Raw genomic sequence first — 15547 nt, 5'->3', positions numbered from 1 at the left:
AGCAAGCCCGCACAAACGGAGGGCCGAATGCTCACATAACTTATGAAATGCTGGCAGGACTGGGACAGTATATGGATGTACAAAATCAGTTACATTATGTGCAACAGGCATATGAGCAAATTAGACTTTGTGGAAGGAAAGCTTGGTGGACTTTACCAACAAAAGGGGACCCTCAGGGAGCTTTTAGTAAATGTATGCAGGGACCTACAGAGTCATTTTCTGATTTTGTGGCTCGTCTCACTCGAGCAGTGAGACGACAGATTCAACATGAGGCAGCAGGAGATATTTTAGTTCAGCAATTAGCTTATGAAAATGCCAATGCTGATTGCAAAAAATGCCTGACACCTCTGAGAAGAAATAGTACCATTACAGAGATGATTCAAGCGTGTCAGAATGTGGGATCAGGCACTTTTCAAGCAAATTTACTCGCTGCTGCAGTAACAGGTAGAAATAACAGGTGTTATAAGTGTGGAAGAATAGGACATTTCCAAAAGGAATGTAGGCAACTGAGAAGGACACAAGGTAGCACTCTAGGAAGAGGCGTGAACACTCCGCCTCCAGATTTAAGCTTCTCTCGGTGTCCTAGATGTCAGAAAGGGAACCACTGGGCCAGTTTTTGTAAATCGAAATTTCATAGAAATGGGCAGCTGCTAGATCAAGATAGAGGGCATGGTCAATCACCGGGAAACGGCCAAAGGGGTACCCCCCAGCCCCGTCATCAATAGGGGAAATCTGCCCTGCAAGGCCCACAGTGGATTCCTTCATCCGAGCAACTCCAGGAAGCACAGGCCTGGATCTTAACAGCACTATAGCAGTCACTTTGACCCCCGATATTGCTCGGCAAGCTATTCCTACAGGAATTTGGGGACCTGTGCCACTAGGAACTTTAGGATTAATCTTAGGGAGGAGTGGAAACACTCTAAAAGGACTAACTGTCCTGCCTGGAGTCATTGATTCAGAGTATGAAGAAGAAGTTAAAGTTATACTAGAATGTAATCATGTTATGCAAGTTACTCCAGGACAAAGAATTGCTCAGATACTACTTTTACCTTATGTTCAGCAAGGTGAGACTTTAAATAGGAAAAGAGGCATGCAAGGATTTGGAAGCTCGGACATTTATTGGATACATGAAATTAACAAAACCCGTCCTATGATTAATTTAAGAATAAAGGAAAAACAGTTTAGGGGTCTAGTGGACACTGGAGCGGATGTTAGTGTTATCAGTAAAGAATTCTGGCCTCCAAGTTGGTCCACGGCAGAAGCCATGGGCTCAGTTAAGGGGGTAGGAGTTCCTAATGACACACAACGTAGTGCTGCAGTGTTAAGGTGGCAAGATGAGGAAGGACAGACAGGATGGTTTCAGCCCTACATCATCTCTGGAATTGCAGTCAACTTATGGGGCCGGGATGTTTTAGAGGGTTTACAGGCATGTATTGTTACTGGCAAAGGAAAGCAGTTAATAACTCAGATAGGACATCAACCTTTTTAGGAGTGGTCACTGCTCAGTCTCCTCACCCTCATGCTGATCCTATACAATGGAAAGATGATAGACCTGTATGGGTGGATCAGTGGCCATTAACCAAGGAGAAATTAAGTCATATTCATGAATTAATACAAGAGCAAATAGAGGCTGGCCACATAGAACCTTCTAATAGTCCTTGGAATACACCTATATTTACAATCCCTAAAAAGGCAACAGGAAAATGGCGATTGTTACAGGATCTTAGAGCAGTTAATGCTACTATGCATACCATGGGAACTTTACAACCTGGACTCCCAGCGCCTTCACAAATCCCTTTAAATTGGTCTCTCATAGTAGTAGATCTTAAAGATTGTTTTTTCACCATTCCCTTGGCACCTCAAGATAAACAGAGATTTGCATTTTCAGTGCCATCTATCAATAATATAGAGCCTATGAAAAGATATCAATGGAAGGTTTTACCTCAAGGAATGGCCAATAGCCCTACTTTGTGTCAAAAATATGTGGCTCAAGCTGTTCAGCCTTTAAGAGACAAATACTCCCAATGTTACATTATTCATTACATGGATGACTTGCTCTTAGCAAGTCCACGGGAAGAGCAGACTTTGGCCATGTTTTCCCAATTAGAAGAGGAGCTCCCTAAATGGGGCTTAAGAATTGCTCCCGAAAAGGTACAGAAAGAAACACCTTTCCAATATTTGGGAACCATAATTGAAAACCAATGTGTTAGGCCTCAGAAGGTGGAGATAAGAAAAGATTGTCTTAAAACTTTAAATGACTTTCAGAAATTATTAGGGGATATTAACTGGTTGAGACCTTATCTGAAGATCTCTACAGGAGAAATGACAAATTTATTTAGTTTACTTAGAGGTGACTCTACTCTTTCGTCTCCCCGAACTTTAACAGATGAAGCTAGGAATGAGTTGCTAAGGGTTGAGCAGGCAATTTCCTCAGCCCAAGTAGCACGGGTCCAGCCCGAATTACCTTTATTGGGACAAATTAACCCCACTGCAAATAGTCCCACTGGAGTCATCTTCCAAAATAAAAATTCTCCTGCCATTATTGAATGGGTCCACCTAGGGCATCAATCCTCTAAAACTGCAGTTACCTATGTAGAACTATTGGCCCAATTATTATTTCAAATTAGGAAACGGTGTAAACAGCTTAGAGGGGAAGAGCCCCAGTGTATCTACCTCCCCCTCACTGGGAAGCAATTAGAAATGTTATTTCAGACTGATATAAATTGGCAAATTGGGTTAAGTGGATATTCAGGGGAACTTAGCTGTCACCTATTAAAACATAAATTACTACAGTTTATATATAATACCTCCATCATTATACCAAAAAATACTAGGCAAGAACCTATTCCTGGAGCCCTAACTGTTTTTACTGATGGATCATCAAATGGGAAAGCTGCCTATCATACAATAAATTCAGACCGAGTCATACTGACCAATCATACCTCTGTACAGAGAATTGAACTAGAAGCTATTAAGGCTGCATTGCAGGATTTCCAAGAGCCTCTTAATATAGTCTCTGATTCCTTTTATGCTGCAAACTTAGTGAATAGAATTGAAACTGCCCGGTTGAAATGGCTTAGTGACCAAAGTTTATTTTTACTATTCAGACAAGTTCAGCAGATTGTACAACAGAGACAATATCCTTTTTATATCACTCACATCAGGGCTCATAGTGTCTTACCTGGTCCTTTAACAAAAGGAAATGCACAGGCTGATCAATTGGTTGCTTTATTAAAAGAAGCCTTAGAATCTCATCAGCTTTTACATCAGCCTGCCAAAATGCTGTCTAAACAATTCTCAATCACTCGACAACAGGCAAAACAGATTATTAAGGAATGTCCAACTTGCATGTTACATCTACCTCAAGGGCCTAACACAGGAGTCAACCCTAGAGGTTTGCTAAGAGACCATATCTGGCAAATGGATGTAACGCATTATAATCCCTTTGGACGCCTTGGGGCATTACATGTCTCTGTAGATACCTTTTCAAAAGTAATATGGGCTACTGCATCTACAGGAGAAACGGCAAAACAGGTTATTAATCATTGCCTAGCTGCTTTTGCCGTCATGGGAATTCCAAAAATTATTAAAACTGATAATGGGCCTGCTTACACAAGTTGTCAATTCCAGGAATTTTGTAAAAGGTGGAAAATTCAGCACATTACAGGAATACCATATAATTCCCAAGGACAGGCCATTATTGAACGACAGCATCAGTGGCTAAAATCCCAACTTGAAAAACAAAAAGGGATGATGGAGAAATCACCTGCAGGTAGGCTGCACCAAGCCTTAATTACTTTAAATTTTTTCACTTGTAATGATGAAGGTAGGACACCTATGGAACTACATTGGTGTCAGAATAAAACAAAAGAAAATGGTCTAGTTAAATGGAAGGATCCCGAATCTGGTTTATGGAAGGGACCTGATCCATTATTAACCTTTGGCAGAGGGTATGCTTGTATATTCCCAGAAAATTTTTCCAAACCAGTGTGGATTCCTGCTAGAAATATTAAACTGCAACAGGGATCCAAGAGAGAAACTAGCCATACTAATGAGGACCTTGCACCTGGAGTCACACCATGCAGCTGCAGACAATCAACTACCTCAGCCACAGAGAGCAGCGACTCCAAGCAGTCCACTGAAGATGAGAAGCAGGAGGAGAATGAGCCGGACAACAAACAGCCCGGAGGTCTCCTGGGACATGGTAAGGAAGACGGTACAGATGCCTGACGCCTGAGAACATCTTTCTTGCCATGCTAGAAGTAATCATCTGTACGGTAATATTATCTGGGGCAAAAATATAGAAGTATTTCAGACTTATGCTTCTGACTCTTCATGGGTAAGAACCCTTACATGGGCTGATTCCCCACTAATGTAGTATCCAGGAGTAAAATCCTTACATGATATTTTTTCTACAATGTCATTATGGTTTTTGATATTTTATAACAGCATATACCAAACAAACTTACAAACTAATTCTTTGAATGTTTGGCAGCAATTTTAAAGCACATGAAAGGATTTAATTCCTTCCACTGTGTGGAAGGCCCCCTGGGAAGGCACTGGAGCATTCTACATTGGCCCTTCTTGCTCTTTTTGCCAAGAGGGACCTCTTCTCACCATCCAATTGCCCACAGCTGTTGCCTGGGCTTTCTGTTCCTGCTGAGGTTGAAGCCTCGTGGTGGCTGGTACCATGGATCTGTCTCTCGCACAATGGCGTGAGCTGGGCCCTCCCTGGAGAAGAAACCTGGGTTCCCCAAGATATGTGATCAATGCCAGGGCCCCGCCAGCAGGCGAGGGGATCCCAAGGCAGGTGCTGGGCATGGAGGCCATAGGGGCATAGGCTACCAAGGAGACAAAACTGAACCTCACATCACCCTGCTTGGCCCCGGAGGATGGCTGGTTAGTCAAAGACGGGTAAGATTCCTCAAGGGAGGAACAACCTAAGACAGGCACAGTCGCAGAGGGGCCATCAGGAGAGAACTTGGGGGTCAACAGAGGTGGGGCACAGAACCTCACCCCCCCAACATTGCAGGGGCTTGAACACTCGCCCCTTCTGAGGGAGGTCTCCTGCCCCATGGCTGCTTCGCGCTTCCCATGTCCAGCTCAGATCGGGACCCAGGTGGCCGACAAAGACTTGTCCAGCTCAGATTGAGACCCAGGCAACAGAGACTTGGCTGACAGCAGCAGCCCTATATCTAAATCCAGTCTAATACCAGGAATGCTTAGAGCCTTCTCAAGGATGCAAATAATCCTTTGCATTAATATTTACAGGGTGAACTAAGAATGCTGTTAGAGTATTAAATTTGACAGTAAAATAGTCAAATTTTCAGATTAATTTAAATTGGCTAATTGAAATAAGTAAATATTCAAGAAAAATTATACTGGACAAAAAGCTGTTTCTACAGTATTAATGAAAAATTCTTTTGGTAGTTCATTTCATGGTAACATTGCTTAACATGCAATGAACCTAAAACAGTCATATTTTTGTACAAAAAATTAAAATTTAAAGTGATCAAGACTGTATTATAAAAATTTTCCAAAAGCCTCCTAATAATTATATCAAAAAAGGGGGGATAGTGGAAAAATATTATGTAAGGAAAAATATCCAGAAAAAATTTTTTTCTTTGAAAACTAATTTTCATTTGTAATACTAAGAGCAGGACACCTATGAAAAAACACACATGGTGTCAGAATAAGCCAAAGGAAAATCATTTGGGCTCAAATAAAAAGGATCCCAAGTAAAATTTATAGAAAAGATTCCTTTATTAACTTTTGGTCGAGAATATGTTTGTGTATTTTCAGAAAACAACTCCAAGACCATGTGGATTCCTGCAACCGAGAGGAATTGACAGGAATGCTCCAGCCATAAAGACAGAAGAGAAGCAGTCCAGAGATGGAAGACACTGATGAAACCTCGCCATGCTAGCAGTCAGCAGCTGTGCGTCGCTGAAGGTTGCCCAGGACCAAACCAGAGGTCGGACCTGCATTACCACCATCTGTCCACCATCCAGATACCATTGCTGACATGTTCTCAAAAAACTGTTGGACATTGAAACTGGGATTCAGAAACTGTTGGCCAAGAAAGAAACTTACTGCAGATTGATTTCATTTGAACTCTCAGCATAGCCATTGTTGCTTGTCTCATTTTTGTTCTTATATGTTTATTTCTAGTCTGCATATGCAAGATTTTTTAAGGAAAGAAAACGGGGGAGATGCCGGAAACAAATCAGTTTTACTAAAAAGAGAGATGTTGACAGGAAGCCAGGAAGGCTGGTCAACAACCTTAATTGCTCTAACCACTCACCCTTTAGTTGACATATTGTTAGCTGAAGCAGCCTCCACCTTTGTTTTTTACATGTATATTTCTGTTTATCTTGCCTAAGATGTTTTTCCCCAAAGCCTCAATAAAAAGGATGGCAGAGCCAGAGCAGTCGTGAGTTCTCCCACTAGAGGTGGACTACCGCCTGGCCCCCCATTTCGCCAAATTGAATTTCTTCAGTCTCCATTCATTTGTGTGCGGCCCTTCTCCAGAACCCGAACCCTGAACTGGAACCCTGGACCACGCGGGACGTGGAAAGGGATTCCTACCATTAGCCATTCCTTTAGCTTCAAGATACCCAGTGACTACTATCACAATTAAGGAAGGCTCAGAAGAAAGAATATTCAAAATGATCAACTTCCATTTGTAAGGTTATTCTTAAAACTTACTTAGACACGACTACATTATGTGATGTATGCGATCTTCCTTTTTTAAGTTTAATAAAGCTATATATCTACTCTCACATTAGTCTACCTCCAGATCAGACACACTATAGAAAACTAAATTATAGGAAAAGCACCACATTATACCATATACAAGGATAAAAGAAAAATGTAAGACAATGTAAATCATCAATTGCATAAAATAAAATTTTGCCAAGAAGCTACTTTTTCATTACACAACTACAGAGTCCTGAGGGGCAAGACCATACAATTTATACACTTTCCCTCACAAGAAACTAACACAGGCACTTTGAGAATGTTACAGTATAATTACAAAATGACACAGGTTAATATTTAAGGAGAAATCAAGCCTCTCAAAATAAAATAAATATTTATAAGATTCAGTTTCTGTTTTGTTAAACATTAAAGAAAGGTCTTGGAACTTAAAAGGAAATGTAAAACCAAAGATGACCTAGTTAAAAGAATTCCTGATACGTTTTATTCTTTCAGGGGACCTTTCACCTAATAAATGATAAAGAATGTGGTTTGTGGTTTTAGTTTTCTTCCCAGTTCCAGAAATTGACTGATTCCTTTTGTAGTATTTACTTTTCTCTTCCCATCTGACCCCCAAACCTGCTTTGGATGTCTTTTGTAAAATTTTTCAAGGCAGGGAGCGAATTCAAAGTTCATGAGCTATTGAATAAAGAGTTAAAATGACAGTATCATGCAACTATCCTGACTCTCTTTAAAGTAATATTAGTCTTCTAGAATACCAATCTAATTCTTAGAAGCAGAAAACACAGGAAGCTCAGTGTTCCAAGAAAAACTAATAGTAACTGATTCATCCTGGCTACCCAGGAAATACACAGCAAGGATCTTGTTCTATGTAAATACTGACAACAAATCTGTCTAGTAATACCTACCACCCAAGGACAGGAAAATAGAAAAAGAGCTCATGGAACAAATGCACAATGACTAAAAAGTACAGAAAGAAAACATAAATTTGGAGAAGAAATCAGAGCTAGATGAAACACATGACAGATCAGTGAACTACAGAGATAGAAGTAGACTGAGGTGGTAGGAGAGAAGAGATCACCACTGACAGGAGATGAGAGTGGAATGTAGGTGGACAGGAAGCAAAGTGGACAGAGGTAGCTAGAAATGACAGGAGCTGAATTACAAGAGACAAAAACAAAAGCAGGGAGGTAGCAGACTAGGAAGGAGGCAAGTCCAGGGAAACAGAGTAGTAAAGAGAATAGAAAGTATTTTCAGTGGGAGGCTGAATCATGGAAAAGGCAAGAAGTAGGCAAAATGCAAAGACACCAAACAAGAAATTATGAACAGACAAGAAAAAATGTAAGCAGATAAGAGCAGAAAGGGAATTATAGGGATGAAGTAAAAAACAGGCATACTGAGGGAAAAATATTTTTTGAAAATTGTTTCTGGAATTTCACTTTATTAAATTAAATTTTAAAATCTGTTCTTTTGCTTCTACTTCTTTGTTGGGTAAACTTCATACATGAGAATAAAGGTTTCCTCAACTTACAGAGGAGAAAATTTTTGATGTAGTCAACTGACTTAATTGCAAAAAGTAAAAAGAGCTGAAAAATATAAAAATTATCTTAGCTCTAACCAACAAATTAATTTTCATACCAATACATTAATGACCTTAATGATCGAAATGCTACATTTGTTAATTACAAAAGCTTTCTCTGTCTCTCTGTCTCTGTGCTTATTAGTCAGCATTTGGCGAGATCCCCATTATAAAGAAAGTTTGACGGAAGTTTAAAACAAGGTTAAAACTCTAACGGTTAAGATATGCTATAAATTTTCTATAAACTTTCACTACCCATTTCTCCTAGGTAACTGAAAACAGAACACAGATGAACTGGAAACAGTTCATCCTTCATTTCCACTTAGAAACAGTAAATGAAAACAAAACATTAAACAAGAACATAAAAATAGTAAAGAACAACAACTCTGAAAAAGAATGGCAATTGCTCTATTCTTGACCCTAGGAAATAACCTAGGGCAGTGGTCGGCAAACTCATTAGTCAACAGAGCCAAATATCAACAGTACAACGATTGAAATTTCTTTTGAGAGCCAAATTGTTTAAACTTAAACTTCTTCTAATGCCACTTCTTCAAAATAGACTCGCCCAGGCCGTGGTATTTTGTGGAAGAGCCACACTCAAGGGGCCAAAGAGACGCATGTGGCTCCCAAGCCGCAGTTTGCCGACCACGGACCTAGCGGAAAGAGCAACCATACCAAAGGTTTATTTGTGAAGATATAATTCTTATTTTCACTCTGAAAAAACAAGGTCATCAGATCTTAAGTCCAAAAAATTGTGCAAAATAAAAGGAGGCACACAGAGGCTGAGAATAGATAAAGATGAATCTAAAGTCGCAAAGACTGAGACAGAAGCACATCATATGAAGAAGCAATTCATCAACATCCTGCACTTTTAGTAATTATTCAGTGAAAGCCAATTTCTAGAGGCCAACATCCCAATAACTTGTTCCTATTTCTCCTATTATATCTACTAGTTCTCTATCCACACAGAATAAAACTCTGATCTTAAGTCGATTCCTAACTATAGCAGTAGAGAAAAATAACTCAAATATTATATGCAAAAGCAGATGAGTTAACAAAGATAATATAAGAAACATGTAAAGAAATATGCTAGCGTCTTGTCACTTATATTTTCAGAACTATCTTCTTTTGGCTGCTCAAAAATCCTAAATGACATGGGGGGGGGGGGTGTCACTTCTTGAAATTTGCCATGTCTTCAGGTTTTTACCATTCTTCCATGAATATCTGAATGAGTCTCTTGGCCATATAGTCCATTCACAGGCATCTGATATTATTATTTACTTTTAGAAATAGTTGCTGCTCCACAGGATTTAGCAGACATCTCGAAGAAGAAACAAACCTGGTTCTTTGGTCTCTATTGGGGACATGCTGAAACTAGGATTCTCTCTCATACTCAAAGAGAACATGGGAGCCGAATTGTGCTATTTCCAACGTAAGATGCCTTAAAAAAAAAAAAAAAAAAGGTTAAAAATCAACCACATTTTAAAACACAAAACTAAAAAAAGCAGTGCAAATTCTCACACATTTCTGGCTTACATTTTAGCTAAGATGGAAAAATAAGTAATTCAAATAAAAATTGAATATCTCACTTCAACTTTAAATATACTGTATTTTCCCCAAAATTTAACAGGGCATCACAGGGTATACAATAAAATTACGTCAAATAATTGAAAGTTCCTAAAATTAATTTAAAAAATCAGTTGAGATTGTAAAGAAATTCTGGTGACTGACTTTTTGAATTTTACCATGGCCAGGATAGAAGATGGGCTTTGAGAAAACACTATTTCTCTACATTCATATCTTACTTGGAAATGTTAGCTGAAACCGGTTTGGCTCAGTGGATAGAGCGGACTCAAGGGTCCCAGGTTCAATTCCGGTCAAGGGCATGACCTTGGTTGCGGGCTGTGCAAGAGGCAGCTGATCGATGTTTCTCTCTCATCGGTTTCTAACTCTCTATCCCTCTCTCTTCCTCTCTGTAAAAAATCAATAAAATATATTTTTTAAAAAAAACTACTAAACTGATGACCTAGAAAATTTCTCCCAGCCATCAAATTACATATTATTTGCTGATAACATTTGGTACTACCGAACCAGCTATAGGCAAGTCATCTGACTTTGCCCTGATTTTCTTATCTATAAAATACAGGGTTGGTTCTTCTTACAAGGGCAGGTGGTTTAAAATACAGATGTGCAAGCCATGCTCCTGGGGTTAGGCTAAAACATGATACTTTTACAATAAAGCCTGGGTCATTCTGATGTCTACTCCTACTTAGAGAACCACCACACTAGATCATGTTCAGGATCCAGTTCTACAACCCTAAAATCCATAAAATGGGGGTACACATTTCATTAAATTATCCAGCTTGATAGGTTTAAAATATGAATCAGTGTATCCCCTTCCTTTCCCTAAAGCCCCCCATTTAGAGAAGAGCCTGCAATTAAGGCTCATATGCCAATTGGATAAAAATTTAAATACAGATTTTAAACCAAATTTTCCAAATTATTTTCTCAGGGATTTAAATAGAACAGGACTGTGGGACAATATTCATAGATATAAGTTGTTTCTATGACAGGCCATCCCAAAACATGTGATGTTAAAATGACAGCAGCATACATAATTTCTTCACTGACTCAACGTCATGACCTCCTATCCAGCAGAAGTGATCCGTAACACAGAATACTATACCTGCAGAGCGTGTGTCCTCCCTGGCTGCTAACCAGGGTTGTGGCCCATGCTTCATTCAAGGGCACTTCCTCCTCTGATTCCTCGGCTGTGGGTCGGTGATGTATGTATTCCCCTATCTGTGCCGTCATTTAGAGCCAATCACTCTGTTGATGCCCAACACCCCAAAATAATATTGTCAGCTCCCGACAAACGGATACAAAACTGGGCTTTCAGAGAATACCATTTTTCTTCATCTTGCTGGATTTTGTTTGTGGGCCCTCATCTAATTCCACATAGCTTCAAAATGACTTCACTCCAGGTTTGTTACCAAATCAACAGCATAATTTTATGGTGGCTTTAAATATAACTTGGTTTGAAGAGGCCTCTTGGCCCCAATAATGTACTCTATTGCCCAAAACAAGCTGAAAAAATGGATCAAGATTTCACACAACAAAGCAAATGGACAGAAGTGCACAGGAAACCGTCAATAACACTCACATTCTGGTAAATTACTACTGCTAGCGTTTAAATCTAGTAAGTGTTTTAAAGAGAAAAACAGTAAGAGAGCAAGTGTCTTTAATATTACTTTATTTTACATTAGTTTTCTGACACTAAATAAAACAGTCACTGTTCTATGTCCTGATGAATTACTGTTTTAGAATTCCATACCTAAAGAGTTACATTTAATCCTTACGCAGTTCTGAGATTCAAAATTCAGTTTCTAATTTCAAAATGCAGTGTCCTCTTAAACCACTTCATTATCAACTTCTCTCTGGAAAATGCAGCATTATTTCTGCAGCTCAGAGTCACTGCAATCTTTTATGCTACCTTGAACTTTTACAGCTGAGAACGTAGTGTCAACTTTTAGATGTCTCTTCTGTCTTTGGTAAAGTAAAACTCCCCAGAGAAACCACCAACTCAGAGCTAGACTGCCTGGTTTCATATCCCCTGTCTCCCTACTTACTACTTGCGTTGTGATATTTGGCAAGTAACCTAATTACCTTGCTGTGCCTCCATTTCCTCATTTGAAAAATGGGATTATTATGAACCTATTTCAAAGAACTGTTGTGAGAGTTAAATAAATTAACATGTAAAGGTGCTAGGGCAGCATCTGGCACATTCAAAACCCTACATAAATGTTAGCTATTATTACTTTGTTTTATTTAGCTCCAAATTATCGTGCTGTTTCACGTGTGTACACAATGTTTGCCTAACTAAAATACTACCAACTAAAATAAACAGCTAATATTCAAAGGCTCATCGTGGTCTGTGGACTCTGTGGAGAGGGTAAGACTGGAGTGTTCCTGCCCCTAATGGTAAGCGGGACCTTCATTAGCGGAAAGAAAAGATTCCAATATATTTTTGTTCATTTCACAAATATTTACTCAGCACCTTCCATATGCTAGGTTCTGTTCTAGGCTCTGGGCATATGGCAATGAGTGACACAGAGAAGGTCCTCGCACTCTGGAAGTTTAAAGGGCACTCCACGTGAGAGCCAAGTTTTGAAAAAGGGAACCAGAAGGACTTGTCTTCCAATCTGATGAAACACAACACTGCTTAAATGCCTCATAAGCAGGAGCCAATGCTGGCATTATGGGTCACTCCAGCTTTCTAACAATGACAAAACATACAGAAATGGCTGCAAAGAAAAATTCAATAACTTCCCATGTAATAGACTCTAAGTATCTTCCATTGGTTATGAAGCACATTAAAGGGATAGTCTCCATGTTTCTGGCATATAAATAACATATAAGAGATTTACAAACACATACACTCAATTATATTTGAACGGTTTTCATAATAGAAGCTGTGAAGGCCCAGCTCCTAAATTTTGTCCAAATATAACCTATTTGCTGTATACCCTTGTGCTTTGTTCCCCCCACCTATCCCCTCCTTTACTTTATCTCCAATTGGCTGCATACAAATATCAAACATCTACGAGGAAAGTGCCTGAAGATGGTGGCAAGAGTCAGTTAGACACAATGGAGCATTAACTCCAAAACAAAGCATATGCATCTTCTTCTTACATCCTCCATTGGTGACAACTCTCCACTCATCCCTTCCCCAAACAGAATGCCTTTAGTTAAAGGAACTCTCTTATAAACACTAACTGGCAAAGCATTCTCAATCTTTTCCTTGCCAATGATGGTCCACTAGAATCAGAAGATAGGTAAAGTCCAATATGCTCTAATCACAAATAAGACACATTTTCAAATACTTCCCTTATCCTTTCCAGTCTTTTCAACTTCTACTACTCTCACAAGATGCAAACTGTTAGGTCCCAGCATCATTCTCATCACTGTTATCTATCTATCTATCTATCTATCTATCTATCTATCTATCTATCTACCTATCTATCTATCATCTATCTATCTATATTACATATATACATGCAACCATTATGACTGGTCCACCACTCGACCGGTTGACCAGTCGCTATGATGCGCATTGACCACCAGGGGGCAGATGCCCAACGCAGGAGCTGCCCCCTGCTGGTCAGTGCGCTCCCACAACCAACCTCCCGCGTTCCCTCCCCCAAGCCAGATGGCCCCAATCAACCCCGATCAGGACTGGGCGAGATGGCCCCAATTGCCAGCCAGGTCGAGCGTCCCCACCCGTTCATGAAATCGTGCACCGGGCCTCTAGTGTCTATATAAATCATTAGATTGTATCTGTGGAAACACAATCAAAATAAACTTCTTGCTTAAGGAAGTCAAACTGCTTAATTAAATCCAACCAAAAACTTAACTTCTTAATGCACAATGTACTAGATTCAACACTGAATGTTTCAGTTGTTTAATGGCAATCTGAAATATTAAGGAGAACCCCTGCAATATAGATAATATAACATTCTTAACACTCATATAACCATGAATGTTAGACTTATTAACAAAGCAATAGCCAGTCCACTGTTTTTCATTTCCTTGGTTTGGTATTGGAAAATTACTCTTCCTGTTTCATTGTCATTTGTTAATCCTTAATTAGGAAAGTCACTTAGAAACTAAATATGGAAAGAAGCCTTTCAGAAAGGGCCATTAAGGCTTTCCCAATGTTTACCTTTTTCCAATGTCCAAGAATTGGGTGACAATGATACACAATGGGAATTTGGATAAATAATAAGAGATACAGGGCTTTGGAAACTACTGAATACTCAAATAAATGGACTAATTGTAGTTCTGCGCAATTTTAAAGCCATCTTCCACCTTGAAAAACACATTAATTTACTCTATGAGTCATTGTATATTGCCAACATCTTCATTTTACAAAAGCGAAAACAGTAGTAATTAATATATATATATATTCCACATTTGGGCACTTTCAAATCAAACTCATGTACTCAAATACTTTTGAGCAACCTATGCTTACGCAAAAGTTATCCTGGCAGACTGAATGTGATAAAACATGTAGACCATTTGGCACAGGCCTGGCAAACAATCATTACTCAACATTGCTTATTAATAGTTTCTAATTTTCCAACTTTTTAGTAAACCTAAATGGTTGTAAAATTACATGATTATGCATACATATAACATGTATAAGCTAACATGCATTAATACTATAAGTAAAGCCAGTGCGTTAGTGTAAAGTAACGCTCTTCATCTAGAGACAAAGGTAAGTTTAACAGTAACAAAATGATCCACAAAGCAGCAGAGAACACTTCCTAAGGGGTAGTGTTAAATACTGGCTCTTATCTCTGTTTGCCAATTAAGAACACAACCCCTACATGGTGTAGCATGAATTATAATGAGCAGTTAGGTGATCCTGGAGAACTAGCTCAAAATGAATAGTTAAGACCTCAGCACGTGGGCAAGTGACCATTTATTTGCAAGGCTGCCGCACCAACCCCTGAAATCTGGTTAACTTCCCAACACTGGAATCCTACAGAAACTCATTACCTGCCTCAGGCTACAAAACGTATTTTTCAAGTCCCTACGCAAATTTTTAAAAATATCTACAGTGTCACTATTACAGCGTCCAGTTTTCTTACAGCCCTTCAAAGAGTCTCGGTCACACATCATTTATTGCCATCGGGAAAATGGAAAGACAGTTTGGAGAGCATATGCTTTCTTAAATACATATGAAGGTAAATATTAAAAGTAAATCCTACGCCCTCATTAGGAAAAAGAAAACCTTTGTGTGTTTCCCAGCCTAATCTCGATCCGTGGGACAAAGCACATTCCCCCTCCCACGCCGGGAGTCACACCCGGGGCGCGCCGAAGAGGGGCGGGAAGAGGCAGGGAACTCCGGGGTAACGACCTGGCACCGCTCCTTCCCGCCGGGTGTAGCAGACAGCCGCCAGATCCACGTGGACTTCCCGGCGGGGGCGCCGAGACCCACGCCCACTAGCAGCCCGGCCGCCCCCGGCCCGCCCTCCCGCGGGGGCGAGATCGCGCGGCGGCGGCGGGGACCCGCAGCGGGCGGCGCGCGCGGCCGGGGACCCGCAGAGAGCGGCGCGCGGCCGAGGGTCGGGGCCGGGGGCGGGGCCGGCGGTGACGCGCCACGGGGGAGGGGAAGGGAGCCCGGCTCCACTCACGCGCGGGGGCGGCACCGGGCCGTCGCTGCGTCTCTCCCGTTCAAACACTCTT

At 40.2% G+C, this 15547-nt stretch overlaps 1 protein-coding gene across 5 annotated transcripts in view; it reads right to left on the bottom strand.

The window, feature by feature from the left end:
- Positions 1 to 15547, bottom strand: part of SLC20A2 (solute carrier family 20 member 2) — a 111714-nt gene that overhangs the window by 95649 nt on the left and 518 nt on the right. The window contains exons 1-2 of one of the 5 annotated variants that reach the window (XM_028148718.2): positions 10983 to 11338; positions 9636 to 9737 (exon numbers count right to left, since the gene is read on the bottom strand). The exons of 2 other annotated variants lie outside the window; for them this stretch is intronic. The gene's annotated coding sequence lies outside the window, so the exon portion shown is untranslated. Of the gene's footprint in view, positions 1 to 9635; positions 9738 to 10982; positions 11339 to 15218; positions 15430 to 15547 lie in introns of those variants that run through there. 2 more of the 5 variants (XM_054720010.1, XM_054720013.1) reach the window with 2 other exon arrangements.

Source organism: Eptesicus fuscus, chromosome 8 (assembly GCF_027574615.1).
Source record: "Eptesicus fuscus isolate TK198812 chromosome 8, DD_ASM_mEF_20220401, whole genome shotgun sequence".
NCBI classification, from domain to species: domain Eukaryota; kingdom Metazoa; phylum Chordata; class Mammalia; order Chiroptera; family Vespertilionidae; genus Eptesicus; species Eptesicus fuscus.
This window is presented reverse-complemented; position numbering and strand designations above follow the sequence as displayed.